General features: G+C 37.1%; 1 pseudogene; it reads right to left on the bottom strand.

The window, feature by feature from the left end:
• Positions 1-12,652: 12,652 nt before the first annotated feature.
• LOC110284963 (small ribosomal subunit protein eS4, X isoform-like) lies at positions 12,653-13,471 on the bottom strand (annotated as a pseudogene).
• Between the last annotated feature and the right edge of the window lie 5,212 nt (positions 13,472-18,683).

The following is an 18,683-nucleotide window of genomic DNA, read 5'->3' as shown; positions in this document are numbered from 1 at the left end:
GATTCGTAGTACTCCATTGTGTAAATGTACCACATTTTCTGTATCCACTCCTCTGTTGAAGGACATCTGGGTTCCTTCCAGCTTCTGGCTATTATAAATAAGGCTGCTATGAACATAGTGGAGCATGTGTCCTTATTACCAGTTGGAGCTTCCTCTGGGTAGATGCCCAGGAGAGGTATTGCTGGATCTTCCCAAGAAGATGGACTCCAGCAAATCAAATAACCCTATTAAAAAAGGGGTACAGAGCTAAACAAAGAATTCTCAACTGAGGAATACTGAATGGCTGAGAAGCACCTGAAAAAATGTTCAACATCCTTAATCATCAGAGAAATGCAAATCAAAACAAACCTGAGATTCCACCTCACACCAGTCAGAATGGCTAAGGTAAAAAATTCAGGTGACAGCAGATGCTGACAAGGATGTGGAGAAAGAGAAACACTTCTCCATTGCTGGTGGGATTGTAAGCTGGTACAACCACTCTGAAAATCAGTCTGGTTGTGCCTCAGAAAATTGGACATAGTTTTGTTTGTTTTGAAGAGAAAGAGAAAGCACACAGTTGGGTACAAAGGAAGGATCTGAGAGAAGTTGCCTGGTTATGCCACATTGGTGCATAAAAACATATTTTGAGTTTATATGGAGAAATAAATGAATGGCTTTTATCCAGGAGACATAAATAAGAATGGCAGTATGTATGTGTATGCATTGCATTTGTTTAAAAAAGGGTCTCACTGTATAACCCTGTCTCGCCTGGGGTTAACTATGTAGACAAGACTAATCTCAAACTCACAAAGATCTACTTGCCTTTTCTTCCCCAGTGTTGAGATTAAAGGCATGTACCACTATGCCTGGCTTGATTATATTTTTTTTAATTATTAACATTGAGCTTTTATTATGTGGCATACCCAATTCCTCTGTCCGAATAGACAAGAATAAAGCTGAAACCTAATGACTGAATGCAGTCATTAAGAAAATTGAGCGATCTGGTCATCACTAAATAAGAACAAATCGGTGCAGGTTAAGGCTTAATGACTTCTTTTCTTCCTATCTGAATGTTTTAATTCATAAGCTTTACAGACCCTAGGAACACAACATCAAAACAAACCATGCTTTCAGTAAATCAACTTTGGCCATTTTAGTTATCCACTACTTAAAATGGATTTCCCATTAACAGGGGACGTAATTACTTATATCTGTGTACATGATTATTTTACTTTAAAACTTATTTTCTCTTGGAGATGGAAAAAATTTCCAATTGATAAAAGCTCTCTGTGTGTCCTAGGCTAGCCTCAAACTCTTTGTATGTAGCAAAGGATGGGCTTGAGTCTGCAATGCACACATCTCAGTGCTATGCTTTCCAGTATATGCAACCATGCCTGTTTTGTTTTTGTTTTGTTTTCTTTTTGTCATTTCAAAGGATATTCTAACTTTTTTTCTAAATTGTGTATGTTGGTGTGTGTTCTCTACAAAACACAGTATGTATATGTATCTGATCTGTATGTTTAAATATTTGTATAAGTTGAGTATGTATGTATTGTGCATGTAAAATAGAATAGACCTGAGCTAATCTTAGTTGTTTCCTGAACCTTATGGTGGCCTGGGAAGAGCTAGGATTATAGGATCATAACCACTAACCTTATAACCTCTCATCATTGTTCCATGATGAAAACTTAAAATCAAGTCCTGTTTTAATTAACATTACTTCACTGTAGAGCTACCCTCTGTTATAACAAGTCTGAACACATATGTTAGTTGGATTTGTTACCTACAAGACTGTCCTCTAATATATGGAAACAATGCCTTTGCCATCGATGATTCTCTTAGGAAAACAGAATAGGAGTGGAAACAAGGAAAGTCCCCTAGCCACCTAAGGATACCAGGTATGTGGGTCATCTAGGTATAACGATAAGAAGTCATTAGCATTGGTTTAACACTTGATCCATTTAATTTAATAATAGTAGGAGATCCTTCCCTATGACTTGTCTAACCATAGGGTCTGTATTTTAGTCATTTTAAGCATGTCTTACAATTTTAGATGCTCATTAGAATTCAACCATATTTCCAGCTTCCGTCAATGGATAGGTATTTCATTCATGGTCTTGATTTCTTGTCTTAAAGCCAGGCTTCTCTTTTTTCACTCTTGTTTACACACTGGTCAAGCAGAACCCTGCATACAAACTCCCAGATTTATTGGTAACTGTATCATAAACTCAGCCTTCCTGAAGTTTGATGTAATAATGTATTGTCTAGTAATCTCCATAAGATATGAGGATGTACTGTTTTCATCCCTCTGCATATTTTAATAAGAAGGACCACTGACCTTTTATATGCACAAAGTACATATTTGTAAATTAACATTTATTTTTCTTGAGCAGAATTCATAGATGTGGCCTCAAAGGGTAGTTTGTAAGCACTAAGGGAGAATGTTAAGATAAAAAATTCTTTTAACCATGTTTGTAATGTGTGTGTATACATGTGGTTGTATGTGCCTGTGTGTATATGTGGTGCATGTAGGTGTAACTGTACATGTGGCTACATGTCTATATTCATGTGGTTTTATGTATACGTGCACATGAGCATGCATGTTTGTGTATATTGTTGAGCATATGTGTGTGTTGGGGTCTGATTGCACATATATATGTGTGCATGTATGAGTGTCTTTGTATGAATGCATGTGGTTGCAGCTGTCTGTGTGAGTACATATGCATACATTTGGGGGGGATGTAATTACTTTTATCTGTGTACATGATTGTGTGACTTTTAACCATTATATGCATGTACTTGCCTCTGTGTATGCTGTGTGCTTGCTTACAGAGGTAAAAATAAAAACATATTCTATTTTTCTTTTCTCACCTCTATGCTGAACCATTTCTCAAAATGTTATGTCAACCATACACTTTTGAATTTTATGTTGATTTATTTGATTTTAACCATAAAAATCATAGACTCTACTCATTGAATGGTAACATAATTATTCTGATGACTGAAACTATTTAAATACCCCGCCTATATATCTCCAAATTTAGGATTTTTCCTGATGTTGCCTTGTATCCCAACAACAACTCTAGCAGTGATATTTTAACTCAATATGATTGAGACTTTTTGGGCACAAAATAAATAATTTATATGGAGCATTGACAGCTTCCACATATTGTTATATTGTTCCAAAGGAAACAAAAGGAAAGTGGCAGACTAAAATAATGGAAATTCGAACATGTTTGAAGAGCTTTGAAAATTTAAAAATCCTAAAGGAAATACACAAGATGCTGAAGCAAGTTCTTCCATGCATTGAGCCTAAGAACATGGACAAAAAGAAGTATGTGATTAGGGGTGGGAGGGTTTTCTTGTTTTAAAAATGTTACTAACATCCTTGGTCTTTGGGAGATCCCAAGAGCAGAGTCAGTACTCTGTAAACACCTATTGCTCCCAACGACTATAAAACTGTAAGTAAAAAAAGGGGGAGGGGGAGATATTATCTAAGGTAGTTGCTGATAGCAATATATTCACAGATTCATAACATTTATAAATAAAATACATGATAATGTTTGTAAAATGATAAAAAGACATTGTTGGAGTTTAAATGAGAAATGTTCCCTATATTCTTAAGCATTTGAATAGTCAGTTCTCAGCTAGTATGCTGAGTGGTGCTAGTGGTGTTCTATGGGGCAGTTTGGGAGATGTATCCTTGCTAGAGGATGTCTGTCAAGGCCCTGCTTTGAAAATTAAGGTCTTTCTCACTCTACTTCCACTTCATAGTCTTCCTTCATGCTGTCATTCAAGATGTGAGCCTTCAGCTTCATGATTGTGCTACCACCTACACCATGCTAGCAAGACTTGCTGCCATAAAGGACTCTTATTCCTCTATAAGCCAAAATAAACTCTTTCTTCTATTCATTGACTTGCTCATGATGTTTTGCCTCATAAATAGAAGAGCATGTACAATTATGTTTGTAATAGTTTTACATTATTCATAAACCTGTAAGTTGATCATAAAAAGAGATTTAGTAAACTAACAAAGGTATCATCTAATCTCCTGAGAACCAACTAAAAAGATATTATATACACATAAAATGCCAACAGAGGAGATGAAATGGAATAGTACAAACTTTACTTATCTAAAAGATGGGAAAATATGAACACAGAATAGATGGAATAAAGAATAATATGCTAGACTCAATTCTAGCCAGATCAGAAGTTACATTAAATGTAATTTAAAAAATTTTTAAATTACAGTAATATAACTGGTAAACTATATCCAAAAAAAGCATATAAATTTATGTTCTCTATAGTATATATTATGTGACTTAAAGACATAAGGCTGGAACTAGATATAATGGTGCACACCTGTAATCCTGGTGCTCAGGAGTCAGACTCAGGTAGATCAAGAGATTGAGATCAGCCAGAGCTATAGAACATGTCCAGGGCACAATCATAAGCTACAAAGAGACCCTACAAAACCAGGTCAATTGATAATTCAATGATAAAAATGCACATGAGCAAATCTGTATGTTTAAGAGAAATGCAAATTAAACTGTGACTAAGACATAAGTACCTTCCTCTTACAATGGATAAAATTCAAAGGATTGATAGACTCACTTCATATCAATGATGTTAACAAGTGCATTTCTTCCCTCTGGGAAGATAAGATGGTACTTGCAGAGAATTGAGGGAATGGCTTCACCACCAAAAGCAATGCCAAAGCAGTCCTGAGCATAAAGACCACCACTGTAGGAAGCACAATACTTGACTGCAAATTACATTGCAAAGACAGTACTACAAACATCAGTGCACAATGAATAGACAGAAGATTCAGATATAAAACCTGTAGTACAGCTACCTGGTTTTGACAATGATGTTTAAAATACACTTTGGAGAAAAGGAAGTCTCTTTGGCAAAATGGTGCTCAGAAAATTAAATAGTCACTTACAGAAAAATGAAATTAGATCTATCTAACTGTATAAAATTCAATTCAAAATGAATCAAATGCCTGGGGTAATACCTAAAATTCTGAAACTGCTCAAAGAAAACACAGAATATCACCCCTCAAGACAAAGAGATATGGAAAGATGTTCTAGAAATGTTTGTAATATAAGGCATGAAATTAAAAATCTGCACAACAAAGCAAACATCAGCAGGGCAAGGAGAACCTACAGGAAAACTGCCAACTACACATCTGACAGCAGGTTAACAGTGATAATTCATAAATAAATCAAAGGTTACACAACAAAAAAGTCCAAATGACAAACAAAAATTGAATAAAAATGTACACTGAGGTCCCATCTCACAGCAATCTGAATCATTTCATCATAAAAATAACAGATGTTGGTGAGGAACAGGTAGGGTAAAGAAGGTAGGAGTAAAGGTCCCTACATTGGTGGTGAGGCTGAAAACTGGGACAACTATTAAAATCAGTGTGATCATGCCTCAGAAAACTGAACATAGAGACATGATATAATCCAATTGCATCACTCAAGGTATACACACAAAGCTATCTAAGTCAGACTACCACAGAAACTCCTCTGCTCATCCCTGTTTATTGCTGCATATTTACAATAGCCAATAAACTGAACCAGCCTGGATATGTAGCAATGAGTACATGGAGAAAGAAAATGTGACACACTTAAATATACTCACAGTTGTATACACACATACACACACACAGGCTCACACAGTTATATACTCACAGCTGCATGTAGTTGGACACACACACAGGCTGACAGTTTCACACACATAAAGTGTCCATAGAGTAGAATGAAATGGTGTCTCTTTTTTAAGGAAGTGGATGGGCCTACAGTTCATACTGTTAAACAAAATAGACCAGACATAGATAAATTCTGTGCTTTATTCTTTTATGTGAAGACCTTAAAATGATATTAGAATGCATTTCTGGTAGCAGTGGTACTTAGGGGTGTGTGTGTGTGTGTGTGTGTGTGTAAGAATGTAAGGGATGAAGAGAAAGGGTAAGGAAGAAAGAAATACATAAGCGCAGCATGTTTATTTCTCCCTACTGTTTTAGAGAGTACCTTGCATGTGTCATTCACTAAATTAATTTTTAACTGAATTAAGCTATCAGAAAGTCCACCAATCATTGTCCCTTTAGAATATTTTCTTTTAGAAACACCTTTAACTTGATGATCTTTGACTTCTAAAGGAAATTATTTGAATGCTTAAGAGGCACATTTTCAGAAACAATGTAAAGTGACTAATACTGGTTCTTCTGGACTTGTCCTTGTTGACCTTTGGAAGCATACATCAAATACAGAGAGGAACAGATCTAAAGAAAGCCTCATGGGTAAGGGAACTCTTGAGGACGTGTGTGTCATCGTCAGAGTTTCTATTCCTGCACAAACATCATGACCAAGAAGCAATTTGGGGAAGAAAGGGTTTATTCAGCTTATACTTCCACATTGCTATTCATCACCAAAGGAAGTCAAGACTGGAACTCAAGCAGGGTAAGAAGCAGGAGCTGATGCAGAGGCCATAGAAGGTTGTTTCTTACTGTCTTGTTTCTCCTGGCTTGCTCAGCCTGCTCTCTAATAGAACCCAAGACTACCAGCCCAGGGATGGTCCCACCCATAAGGGGCCCTTCCCCCTCAATCATTAATTGAGAAAATGCCTTAGAGCTGGATCTCATGGAGGCGCTTCCTCAACTGAAACTCCTTTCTCTGTGATAATTCCAGATTGTGTCAAGTTGACACAAAGCCAACGAGTACAGAGTGAGTGAACATGGGGAAATGATCACAATGCACAAAGTTAATCACAACTTAGAAGATTTTTCTTGGTTTGAGACATAGTGATCACAAGTATAAACTCTTACTTTAATCTCTCCTCATGTTGGCCATTATGTAAGTAGAAGTGCAGATTGGTGCAGCCACATGTAATTAAAAAACCCAGAAAAGTCATAATTTTTAAGTCCAACATTTTCGTGCAGTGAGTTTGAATCACAAGGAATTTTAAAATAAAATGCAACTACTTTTGATAAGTAAAAATGGCCTTCATGTGGCTGAAGAGATGGCTCAGTGGGTAAGAGGTCTTGCTGCACAAGCGGATGAGCGATTTTCGGATCCCAGCACTATGGTAGTACAGAGACTGGGGCTGTTTGGGTTTTGCTAGTCACCACCCTAGCTTTAGCTCAGTGAGAAGCCCTGTCTCAAAGAAATGGACAGAGAATGACTGACCAGAACATTTGACATCTGCCTCTGGTTTCCACACATGCACACAAATGTGCACAGATTCATACACACACACACACACACACATATATACACAGAGTCATAAAAAAAATCCAAACTGTACCAATGTTCCCTCCAGTTCTAGTAAAGATTGCTATGATCAATAGGCCCCAGATCCTCTGTGGTAACAAGTCTTGCCCAAGTTTCATCATGAACTCTTAAATCACTGGAGAAGTCAAGAATACATGGAAAAAAGTGCTATCCACTATTTCTGATACAAGCTGGATTTAAATGTAAGATTCTGGCAATTAATTGAAAAAAATAAGGTGTTAATTTTTTATTGAGATAGGCATTTAATTATCGTTAAAAAAAAATTTCAGGACCTTAGTAATGTAAGCTTACAGTGCTCTTTTAGTTTGAACTTCTGTGTGAGAATTGTGTGGAACCTCAGGGAAGATGAAAAGCATTTATGATTTAGACAATAGTTGGCAATTTAGGCAAAAACTTGATATCCTGTTCTAAATATGTGGGGTGTTAGCATAATAATTAACAGCTGAAGCATTCTATTTTCACTTGGTTTCTTCCACATCCCATTTACATTTGGTGCTAAAGTTTGAAGAAAGGGAGAGAAAACCAATTCACAATCTTGTTTTTGTTTTGTTCTTTTTCTAATTCTGAGAATAAGGTTTGCCCAAGGCTTTAATTTTCATTGAAAGACCCAATCAGTGCACAAGAGGATTATCAATTTTATATGAGCATATACCAAATAATACTTACAATGGAAGAATTGTAAGAATTGTAATATCTTACAATATTCAAAATTATTGATGATAAGGACTGAAGAGACATGGTATTTACTGTGCACACATTCGAGTCTCAGTGTCAATCACAAGCACACAAGTAAAGATTCAGGAATTGTTACATCTGCCTGAAGCATAAGCATTGGTATGTGGAGACAGAGGATCTACAGAGCACACTGGTCAGCCAACCCAGGCAAAACAGCAGACTTACAGTTCAGGGAAAGACATTGCTTAGAGACAACTCTATGGAGAGTGATGAAGACATCTAGGATATTCCTCCAGCCTTTCAGTGTAAATACATAGGCATCCACACACACATACTTGTATGCATAGGGACATATGCTATACATATGTATTATTAATAGTGTAATATATTATCAATTTATTTTCCCCAAATACCATTAGTCACTCTTGTTGCCTTTTGTGTTTAGTTTGGCATAAGCCTCATATTAGTGTGTCTACTCTTAACACATCTCTCTTTCTCTGAATATGTGTTCCTTTTTTAAAACAGAGAAGATATTCTTAAAAGAGAAATTGGCTTGAGGTCTTGCCTTGTTTAATTTTGGGTTATTTGTTTTTGTTTACATTGTGACTTATTCTGAAGAATTAACATTATCAACTTTTGGGGAAGTGGCGCTTTCACGTTAGTTTTTCTAAGAATTTTATATGTGGCTTTCCTGCCTCTTGCAGAAGGACAGATACCACCTTCAAGTTTTCTTGGTGACCAAAATATTTTAGAAACCAACAGCACATATCAAAACACCTCAGCTGCTATTATGCTGTTCCCAGTGGGCTTCCATCGCAAAACTAAAGCCTTGCAGGAAGCTGCTGACTAATGCCATCATAAGACACAAAGGCTCAATCACTGCATAGAACAGTTGTAACTGTCTGTTTCTATACAGGTTATCTTCCATACCACAAGGAAAAGTTCCTTAAAGATATCTCAAAATAATAGAGTACACACATAGTTCTACTCCTGGAGACATAAGGAACCAGAAAGAACCATAAGGCTGCTGCGCATGTGTGGAATCCAAGTGCCCCACCCCTGCTCCATGGTAATCAACTTATAGCAATGGCCCAAACCTCACCAGAATAGAGCTTTTGGAAACCCCAGAAGTATGGAAATATAAAAACGATGGATGTTCACAGAGCATAGTCTTTAAAACTTACTAGGAAAACTTTCTTTCAAATATAAAATGGTGTATATTGCAGCATGCAAAATTAACTCAAAATAATCAGGTTCAAAATTAGAGCTGATACTTTAGAAGGAAATAGGGAAATCTTTAAAACTAGAAGTTGGTAGTCACAAACCACCACCACCACTGCCACCACCAAAACACAGAGAATGATAGAAACAACTATTCAGACTTCTTAAAAATTAAGAATCTGTGTCTATCAAAGAATATTTTAAGAGAATAACATTCCTCACCTATACAATGAGGAAAGTCATTTATATCTCATGAGAAATTTGTATCTAGAATAGACTTAGAATTCTTATAACTGAAGAACAACAGAAATTCAACAACCCAGTTTAGAAAATATCCAAAGAACAGGAACATTTCCCTGAAATGTGTCTAATAGGTATATGAAATGTAGTCCAACATCACTAGCCAAGGGAAAAATACAAATTTTCCATGCATTATATGGTATCATGAATATGTCCTAAAGTAACACAATGCTGAGTCCTACAAATATACATGATGCATATTAAGACCAAACCACTCATAAGTCAAAAGAAAATCGCTGACTACTCTAATTCTTGGTTTATGTGCCTTTAGACTAATCAGGAAAACATTAAAAATAATTTCAGGAAATAATAGTTGTCGGTGAGGATTTTGGGAACACCGGGTTATTGTGCCTTGCTATTGGGAATACAGTGTGGTGTAGCGGCTGGAGAAAACTGTTGGCAGCTTCTCAAGGGCCGTGTCTTGGCTATACATTCAGCAGGAAGTAAAACCAAAGAATAGCACACAGACGCTCACATACTTCAAGCCCATGTTCAAACAGCATGAATCACAAGAGCCAAAGGGAAAAGCAGCTGAGTGTCTATCAAGAGAGAAAGGAAAAACAAATGGTGGCTGAATTGAGCCCTGAAAGTGAATGCAGTTCTGCTACATGCCACAGAGTTGGTTAACTGTGAAAATGTTGCACTAAGGGAAGGATTTGAATCTCAGCACTCACATGGCAGCTAACCACTCTTCAATGCCCCTTGCTGAAAGTAAAAGGCACTGCATGCATGTGGTACACAGACATATGTGCAGAAAAACCACCTATACATATACCATAATTAAAAGATATATTTTTAAAAGAAGCACCTAGATTAGACAAAAATTGCAGGAAGAAGCTGAATGATAAGATATGGTCAGGAGAGAGAGATGGTAAGAAGTTGTTAGTACAGAAAGTGAAAGATTCTAAAAACGCATAGAATGGCTGTATAATATTTCAATGTATTTATTGCTCTTGAACTGTAGATTTTGAGTACTTACAATGATACAATTATTAGATATGTTTTACCATTTAAAAATGTAAAAGAAGAAAAGAATCTTCCTTGTTGCATTTGCTTGTGGTTATTGAATAAGAACTATTAGATACATTAGAAAAACTGAAACTGTAAAGTTAACATAATAACCTCTCACAATAGTGCATATAGGTACTCAAGGACAACCCAATACACATATTTTTGTGTCTTTTGGTACTACCAAAGGACCCAAGAGTTAAGCGAATTTGTGTAGTCTAGGATTGAACTAAGCAGTATGGCACCAAGTTAAGAAAACTGAGTGACTTTTGGTTGGCTTGATAGGTAACTCCTCCTAAACCCAGCAGCTCATATTGGATAGATGCATTCTGTGTCCAGCTGTTTCTCTTAGCATTCCCTTATATCAAAATATATTTGTTTAATTCATACGAGCTGGTTTTCTCCATTCCAGGTGCCTTTTCCATATTCAATCAACTTCTCAAGTTTTCCTGTTGTTTCTGTAAACATTTTTAGTGTTTTTCTACAGAGGCCAGGTTCATGATATTTCCCATGTAGGTGCTCTCTAAAGCTTATTTTTGGGGAGAATCTAACAAGCCCACTTATCCAGTGCCCCCCACTTTCATCCCATTTTCTCATGCTTAGATGGGTAGGAGATTCAATAGAGTAAAAGATTTGGGTTTTTTCTATAGCTATTCTGGGAGCCTGTATGTGGCAGAGGCAGAAAGAAAAACTGTGGGCAGAGTCTTTGCATATCTCTTAAGAGGTTCTCTGAGTACCTTTTCCTATCACTGTTTGCACAATGTCTCCACCCACTTTAGAAGATAAACTGGCAGTTTCTCACAAATTAGTTATTTCATATTATTTCTAAAGTTGTGTCTACATCAAAACCTGTACATAGATGTACACAGGAGCTTTCTTCATGGTTGTCTAAAACCAGATTTCCTACCATATATTCATTCATTTAAAAGCCTGTTGTTCTTCCAAGGAACAGAATACAGAATATTGTCTAAACATGAAAGCAAATGATCTGTGAAGGAGTTAGTTATGTGAGGGGGCCTACCAGGTAAAGTGAGAGCAACTTTTGAGTCACTGAATATACTCTGAACACTTTAATTGTAGAAGGCACATATTCATCACAAACCAGACAATTTAAAAGTATAAAATCTTTATGTAAATATATGAACAATTTAAAAATAACTGTAAAGTATATTTAAGTGGTCTGGTGATCCTGGATGGATTACAGAATGACAACCTATCTTTCCAAATATATGAAAGGCCTTTATTAAAGAAAAAGGAGGTAAGAGGCATTGCATGGTTATGTGTCTATATACAGTTTAGTGTAAACATACAGCGATTTCCTAGTTCTGTAAGTGGAGGAATGTTTAGAACATCGATGAAACCCAGTTAAATATAAGTATATTCAACCATAACTAATACCCCAGTCAAAGAAACTTATTAGGAAAAAAATTGCTTCTGGAAATACAACATGAATGATACATGTCTAGCCTTAAGTATATTGGGTCAGAAGGTATAAAGAAAAAAACATAAAGAAGACAGTGGCGAGAAAATGAAGGTTAGAAAGAATGAAATAAAAGAGAGGAGGGGAAGAAAAAAAAGAAAAAAAGTACACATTGGAAATCTTCCTGTGTCCAAGGATAGACCAATGAGCACACACAAATAAATGAGGTACATAGTATGTAATTGGAACCCAGGCTGTAACAAAACATTCCTAGTCAACACTTGTTGTGGATAGCCCTGGGGCTAATTATATATGATGTTAATTCTGTTCTCCTGTGAGTGGCTGAATGAGTCAGCACTCAGGTGATTTCCTGTAAACCTGCTTCCCACCTTAATTTGTAAAATAAAGGAGAGCTGATAATTGGGCAGATCAAAGGGAAAGTGGAGCAGAAGGTGGAGAGAGAAGGAGAAAATGGAAGAGGAAGAGAACACAGAGGAGGAGGAGAAGGAGTAAGAAAGGCAGAGCAGAAGCACATAGCCTGGAGAAACTGCAAGTTCTAAGGGGTCTCATACATGTGGAAGATGGTAGTATAGCGGTAGATCTGCCCAATCTAGACACACAGCATGTATTCTTTTCTTTTTTTTTTTTCTTTTTTTCTTTTTTTTTTTTTTTTTTTTTTTTTTTTTTTGTAGTTTCACCATGCTGTTTAATCTAGCATGTATGTTGCCTAGAAAGGCTTGTACACTTTTCCAGCATGTCTCCTAGAGACCATTTCACCCACTGCTCTGTTTGGCCGCTAGCCTCTTGTCTCTCTCTTCAGCAATGGTGAGGCAGATTCCTTTTCCTCGGGGAAGAGAGATCCATGGTTTGTTACCCTTGCCAATAACAAAAATGTTGGACAGCCGAGTGGCAAAGCTGTTGCCATTGGCAACTTTCACATGAACCACATCAAAAGAGCCCGGATGTCTCTCTCTGTTGGTGATTTCACCAATTCTTCCCAAGTTAGCACCTCCAGTCACCATACACAGGTTCCCAGTGTCGAACTTGATGAAGTCAGTTATTTTGCCTGTCTCCAAATCAATCTGAATGGTGTCATTCACCTTGATGAGGGAAGAGGGTATGGAATAGTACTAGCATCATGGGTCACCAGATGCAGGATTCCTTTTGTGCCCACAAAGATCTTTCTCACTTTGCACAACTTGTACTTGGCCTCCTCGGGTGTAATACAATGAACAGCAAAGCGACCCTTGGTGTCATAAATCAGACGGAAGTTCTCTCCAGTCTTGTCAATGCTGATGACATCCATAAACCCAGCAGGGTAGGTTATATCAGTCCTGACTTTCCCATCAATCTTAATGAATCGCTGCATGCAAATCTTTTTTACTTTATCTCCAGTCAGGGCATACTTAACTCTGTTCCTTAGGAAAATGATGAAAGGCAGCCATTCCCTCAGGCTTGTGAGGACCAGTGGATGGACGAGGAGCAAACACGCCAGTAAATTTATCCAGCATCCAATGTTTTGGAGCAGCTACGTACTTCAGGTGTTTCTTGGGACCACGAGCCATGGCTGCGCTGGGAACGGAAAGAGCACAGCATGTATTCATATTAACTGAGTTGTATTTTCATTGCCAGGGCATATTTGGGTAGAGATTTACTGCAGCAAACACTGATGTAAAACTTTGTAGCTGGGATTAAAGGCATGTGCCACCACGCTGGGTGTGGTGGCACACGCCTTTAATTCCAGCACTTGGGAGGCAGAAGCAGGCGAATTTCTGAGTTCGATGTCAGCCAGGTCTACAGAGCGAGTTCCAGGACAACCAGGGCTACACAGAGAAACCCTGTCTCGAAAAACAAAAACAAAAAAACAAACAAATAAAAATTTCTGAATAATAATTTAGAGAAGGTACCATATCCCATACAGAAGAATTCCAAATAATTTATGTGGTCATGTGGTCCTCAGAGACTACTCCATAGATGTCAGCTATGCACAGTGCTAATGAGTCCACCCACCAACAGGAAGCCTGGTAAACACTATGTCAGCTAAGGGGTGAAGGGAAGGCATGCTGCTGAGAATGTGCCTTAATGTGAAGTACTGAGTGACATGAGATCTCCTCTCACCTTAAGCTCAGATCTGAATTTAAACAAGAGAAAATGGCCAATTCAGAGAACAGAGGGTCTTTCTCAAAATTCCTGACAAGCTTTCCCAACAGCCTCAAAGTCATTAATCAATAAGGATTTACTAGTAAATAAGAGCTTCAAAAAACAGAGAAATGAAATATAATGTGTACTGCAGTGGTGTCTGAGAACAGAAAGAGGACATTTGAAATAGCCTGAGAAAGATGGAAGAAGTTAGTAGCAAACAGTAATGCTGGTCAAAAGCCAACAAAAGTGAAAATATGGAATGAGGACCCATCGTCCTAACATTTCTTTAAACAGAAAACTATTATTTGGAAAGTTTGGCAAAGTGTATTTACAAATAATGTATCCTGGCCTCTGATGACATTATTAAAATAGTACAAGCCATTGAGTCAAGCATAGCTGAACAATTCTTCTCTGAGAAGTAGTAACATGGATAAATGTTTAAAAATGTTTCATTCTATATTTCCAAAATGAGTTAAAATACAAACTATAAAACAACCTGAGGAATTGGTGCCGTGTGCAAAACGATCAGGAAAACTTGGTGGTTTTGAGTTTGCCCCAGATGAGCAACAGACACCTAGATCATCTCCTAAGTTGATCCCCAAGTACTTGACTGACAGCAATTAACATCAAAACGTCAAATGTTTGACTTCCTTCTCTGTGTTCTTTTGTGCCTATTTCTACTTTTCATTTTTATTTTTTTAAAGAAAATGATGGGTATACATAAAAGTAGAAAAAAGTGCAAATAAATTCTACAGAATAGAAAGTTAATGACCATCCACTAATTAGACAGAAAAGGTCAAGGAAAGTATTGTTAACAAACACTGGTTGTCATATATACTTACTTCGTTTACATATTAGAATCCATTAGCTGTGCTACCTCTAACCCTTCCTAACTATTTAATTTAAAACACCAATTTTTGTAACATTACCAACCATTTTTGTCTGTATATAAAAATGCAAACCAATAGAACCTGACCCTCTGTACCTGTCCATATATTCTATGCATTCTCTTCTTGGGTTCACATAAACATAAGATAAACACAGCAGAAAGCCACCAAGATAATGCAGTACTTCTCCATTAAGGCACAATATATGTATAGGAAAACACCATCAACTTAGTTATATAAAGCTAAATCACATACTCTTTGACGTTTTCATATTCTTATTCTCTGAGTCAGCTTGCAGCAGAAGTCCCTAGGAGTTATATCGTGTTTGGTCTTATACACTTGTAAAGTAATTTGAATTCTATCTTATTAGGTTCAGGAAACCACTGTTAGGTTTCAACAGAAGAACAATATTAGGATTATTTGTTGATGGGAACTCTGAAGCCCAGGAAACCAGGGCAAGGTCAGAAAATAGGGAACGAAGTGAACTGAGATCAACAGCAGCAGGGACTAGAGAAGACTACAGGCATGTAGTTAGAGAGTTAAAGGTGGAGCTGGCAGTTAAGGATGGCATTTTATAACCAGAGAGCTCACGATTATTGCCAGAGAAGGTGGCAAGGGTATTCAAAGCTAATAAAACATGCACACAGTCCTGACTCAAGTTTTCTCCCTATCAGCTGAAAGCAATGTCAGGTTGTACACATGTCAGAAATCATAGAAGTGGAAATTATGAATGGAATTGGAGGAGATGATCCCAGCTACATACACAACACTGTAGAAAGATATTTGCTGTCTCTAAGAATGTATTAAACAAGCCACTGCCACTGAATCTGTATTGGGTAAGAAGGGGTCCACTGAGATTCTTATATTTTAAAAACACTTAACAAAAGGGAATGTGCCAGTTGGTTTTGGCAACTTGATGCAAATGAGGATCAGCTGCAGAGAGAAATCATCAGTTGGTACAAATTCTTGATTAATGATTGATAGCAGTACTAGTTCTAGGTAGGTGGTCCTGACTTGTATAAATAAACAAGGTAAACAAACTAAGGGGAGCAAGCCATGAAGCAGCACTCCTCCATGATCTCTGCTTTAGTTCCTGCCTCCAGGTTTCTCTTGAGTTCTTGTTATAACTGACCTCAGTAGTAGATTATTCCTGGAAATCTTTTTTTTGTTTGTTTGTTTGTTTTTGACAGGGTTTCTCTTTATAGCCCTGGCTGTCCTGGAACTCACTTTGTAGACCAGGCTGGCCTCGAACTCAGAAATCCGCCTGCCTCTGCCTCCCGAGTGCTGGGATTAAAGGTGTGTGCCACCACGCCCGGCTATTCCTGGAAATCTTAAACTACATAATCATATCCCCTCCAATGTCCATTTTGCTCGGTGTTTTATCACAGCAATACAGATCTAGTACAAGAGGGACTTTAAATTCTTTGATCTGTTTTAAAGGTGTGACTTCTATTTGTGCAACTGTTTGTTGTATCCTATGACTTTTCTAGCAAATTCTTTTGGCCCTCACAAGGTTATTTTTCTCTTTTGAGTACACACATTGTTATAAAGCTATGGCATGGTCTATGGTGGAAAAACTTCTGTGAACTCTTAGTGGAATGATACCCTGAAGTATCAAAACAGAAGATATGTGTATTTAAATAAAAGCATTATTGTAATTTCTTCAATAAACTAAAACTCTGTGACTCAGTCATGCTACTCCTGAGAATTTACCTAAAGAATTCTTAAGTTGAAAGTGTGTAACATAAAAACAAACAAACAAACAACAAAAAAAAACCTAGGCCTTTAGGCCCAAGCTTGAGAACATGACTCAATGCTCCAAAAGGCATGCTAATCATAAAACAGCGACATTCCTCCACCCACCCGCTTCCTGGGTTCAGGGAGTATTTGTTCAAAAAGGACCACCCTGACCATTCATGGAACCCACTATGTAAATGTGCTATTGTTAGGGGCTCATAGAAACTGTCTTGAGAAATAACCCGTACAATTACCAGGTACTCCTTGTGACTCTTGTGACTTTGCACTTCCTCGAGACTCTTAACTGGTATTTTTGGTATTTTCCAACAACGCCCTCCCCACCCCCTTGAGCTGTGGTTTCTTCCTTTAAACACCCCCTTACCCAGCTACTTGGGGTACCATGGTCCTCTACCCCTGCGTGGTGTATGACTGTGGGCCTGAGAGTGCTCTTGAAATAAAAGTTCTCTTGCAGTTTGCATCAAGACCGTTTCTTGTGAGTGATTTGAGGTGTCACCTCTCCTGAGTCAGAACATGGGGGAGTTCTCACGTTATGGGCCTTTCAAAGTCAACACACAACATAAAAACTTGCACACTATAATTACTGTAGCACTAATCAGTGCTAGTAAGTTACAGAATTAGCCTGGCAACAGAAGAATGGATAAAGTGATTGTGTGTGTGTGTGTGTGTGTGTGTGTGTGTGTGTGTGTGTATGCACAATTGAATTTTATTTAGCCACAAAGAAGACCAATTGTACTCTTTGCAGAAAAATGGATGCAATCAGAGATTACCCTGTTAAATGAATTAATTTTGTGGCAAAGTCAAATATCATATTTCCTCTGACTTGTAAATCTTGGATCCTATACAGTTAGATGACATGGAAGTAGAAGTAAAAAATCCTGATAAAATAAGTACCTTCCAGAGGGGAGAGGAGAAATAAAGGGAAGGATCAGTCAATGGAACAGAAATTCAAATACCTTGTATGTTTCTATAAAAACACCATGTGAACTCAAAACCACATAATAAATACACCTAATAAAAATTGAAACCATACAATAATATGTAGTGTGATATGATTATCTTTAAAATAGAAAATGAGGAATGTACAAGGGGAAATGAGATTGACATTTCATTTTAGTTATTTTTTTTTTCTGTCCATGAGTAACTATACTGACTACAAATAAAATCTAAAATACAATGGGGTTAGATAAAATGTACACAGGATAATGTTATAATTTTAAATATATGTAAAATTATAACCTATATCATCTTATAGGAAAGTTACTGAGAGTCAATTTTTAGAACAAGAAATTAAGCAGATTAAAGGATTATGACAGGCTAGACTATTTTGCTCATGTCAGTGGAGGTTGATTTACTAAGTGTGAACATTTTAAGATTCATGCTTGATGTTTGACCCTGGGGTTGGACTGAACAGTGGGGCTGAGTGTCCCTCATTAAGTGTATATTCTTTTAGATGATCTTAATTAGGTCAATGAAGCTGATATCACAGTAAACCTCATAAATCCAAAGCTAAGCTTTCCAAAGTTTGCTCTCAGTCATTTGGCACAGAATTGAGGTTCTATAGTTTTTTATTGGTTTGCTTTGTGGTGGTAGGGATCAACTTGAGACCTTGTGGATGCTAAGAAAATCTTTTTCTACTCATGTTCATCCTCAGCCTGAGAGTTTTTGAAAGAAAAAGTCTCCTTGTGAAGCCCAGGTTGGTCTTGAACTTATCTTCTTACCTCCACCTCCAGAGTGTTGGGCTAACAGGCATGTGACACTAGATTGCCAAACTGAGAAATCTAGTTTTTCAAATGTTTGAAATGTTTAATTTTTTTCAAAAATGAAACACATATCATCACAATTTCTTTAAAAGCCAAATTTTTCACTCTCTGATATTATTCAGCTATTTAATGAATGAAAACTATTTTCCCACATTGCTCATAAAAATTTTGTATGTTGTTTTCAGCCATCTCAGAGACAGTGTACAGTAAGTTAATACTTTTAACTTCACTG

This window comes from Mus caroli, unplaced genomic scaffold (assembly GCF_978045245.1).
Source record: "Mus caroli unplaced genomic scaffold, Mus_caroli_1 scaffold_19, whole genome shotgun sequence".
NCBI classification, from domain to species: Eukaryota; Metazoa; Chordata; class Mammalia; order Rodentia; family Muridae; genus Mus; species Mus caroli.
The sequence above is the reverse complement of the archived record's forward strand: the minus strand, read 5'-3'. Positions and strand labels throughout refer to the sequence as shown.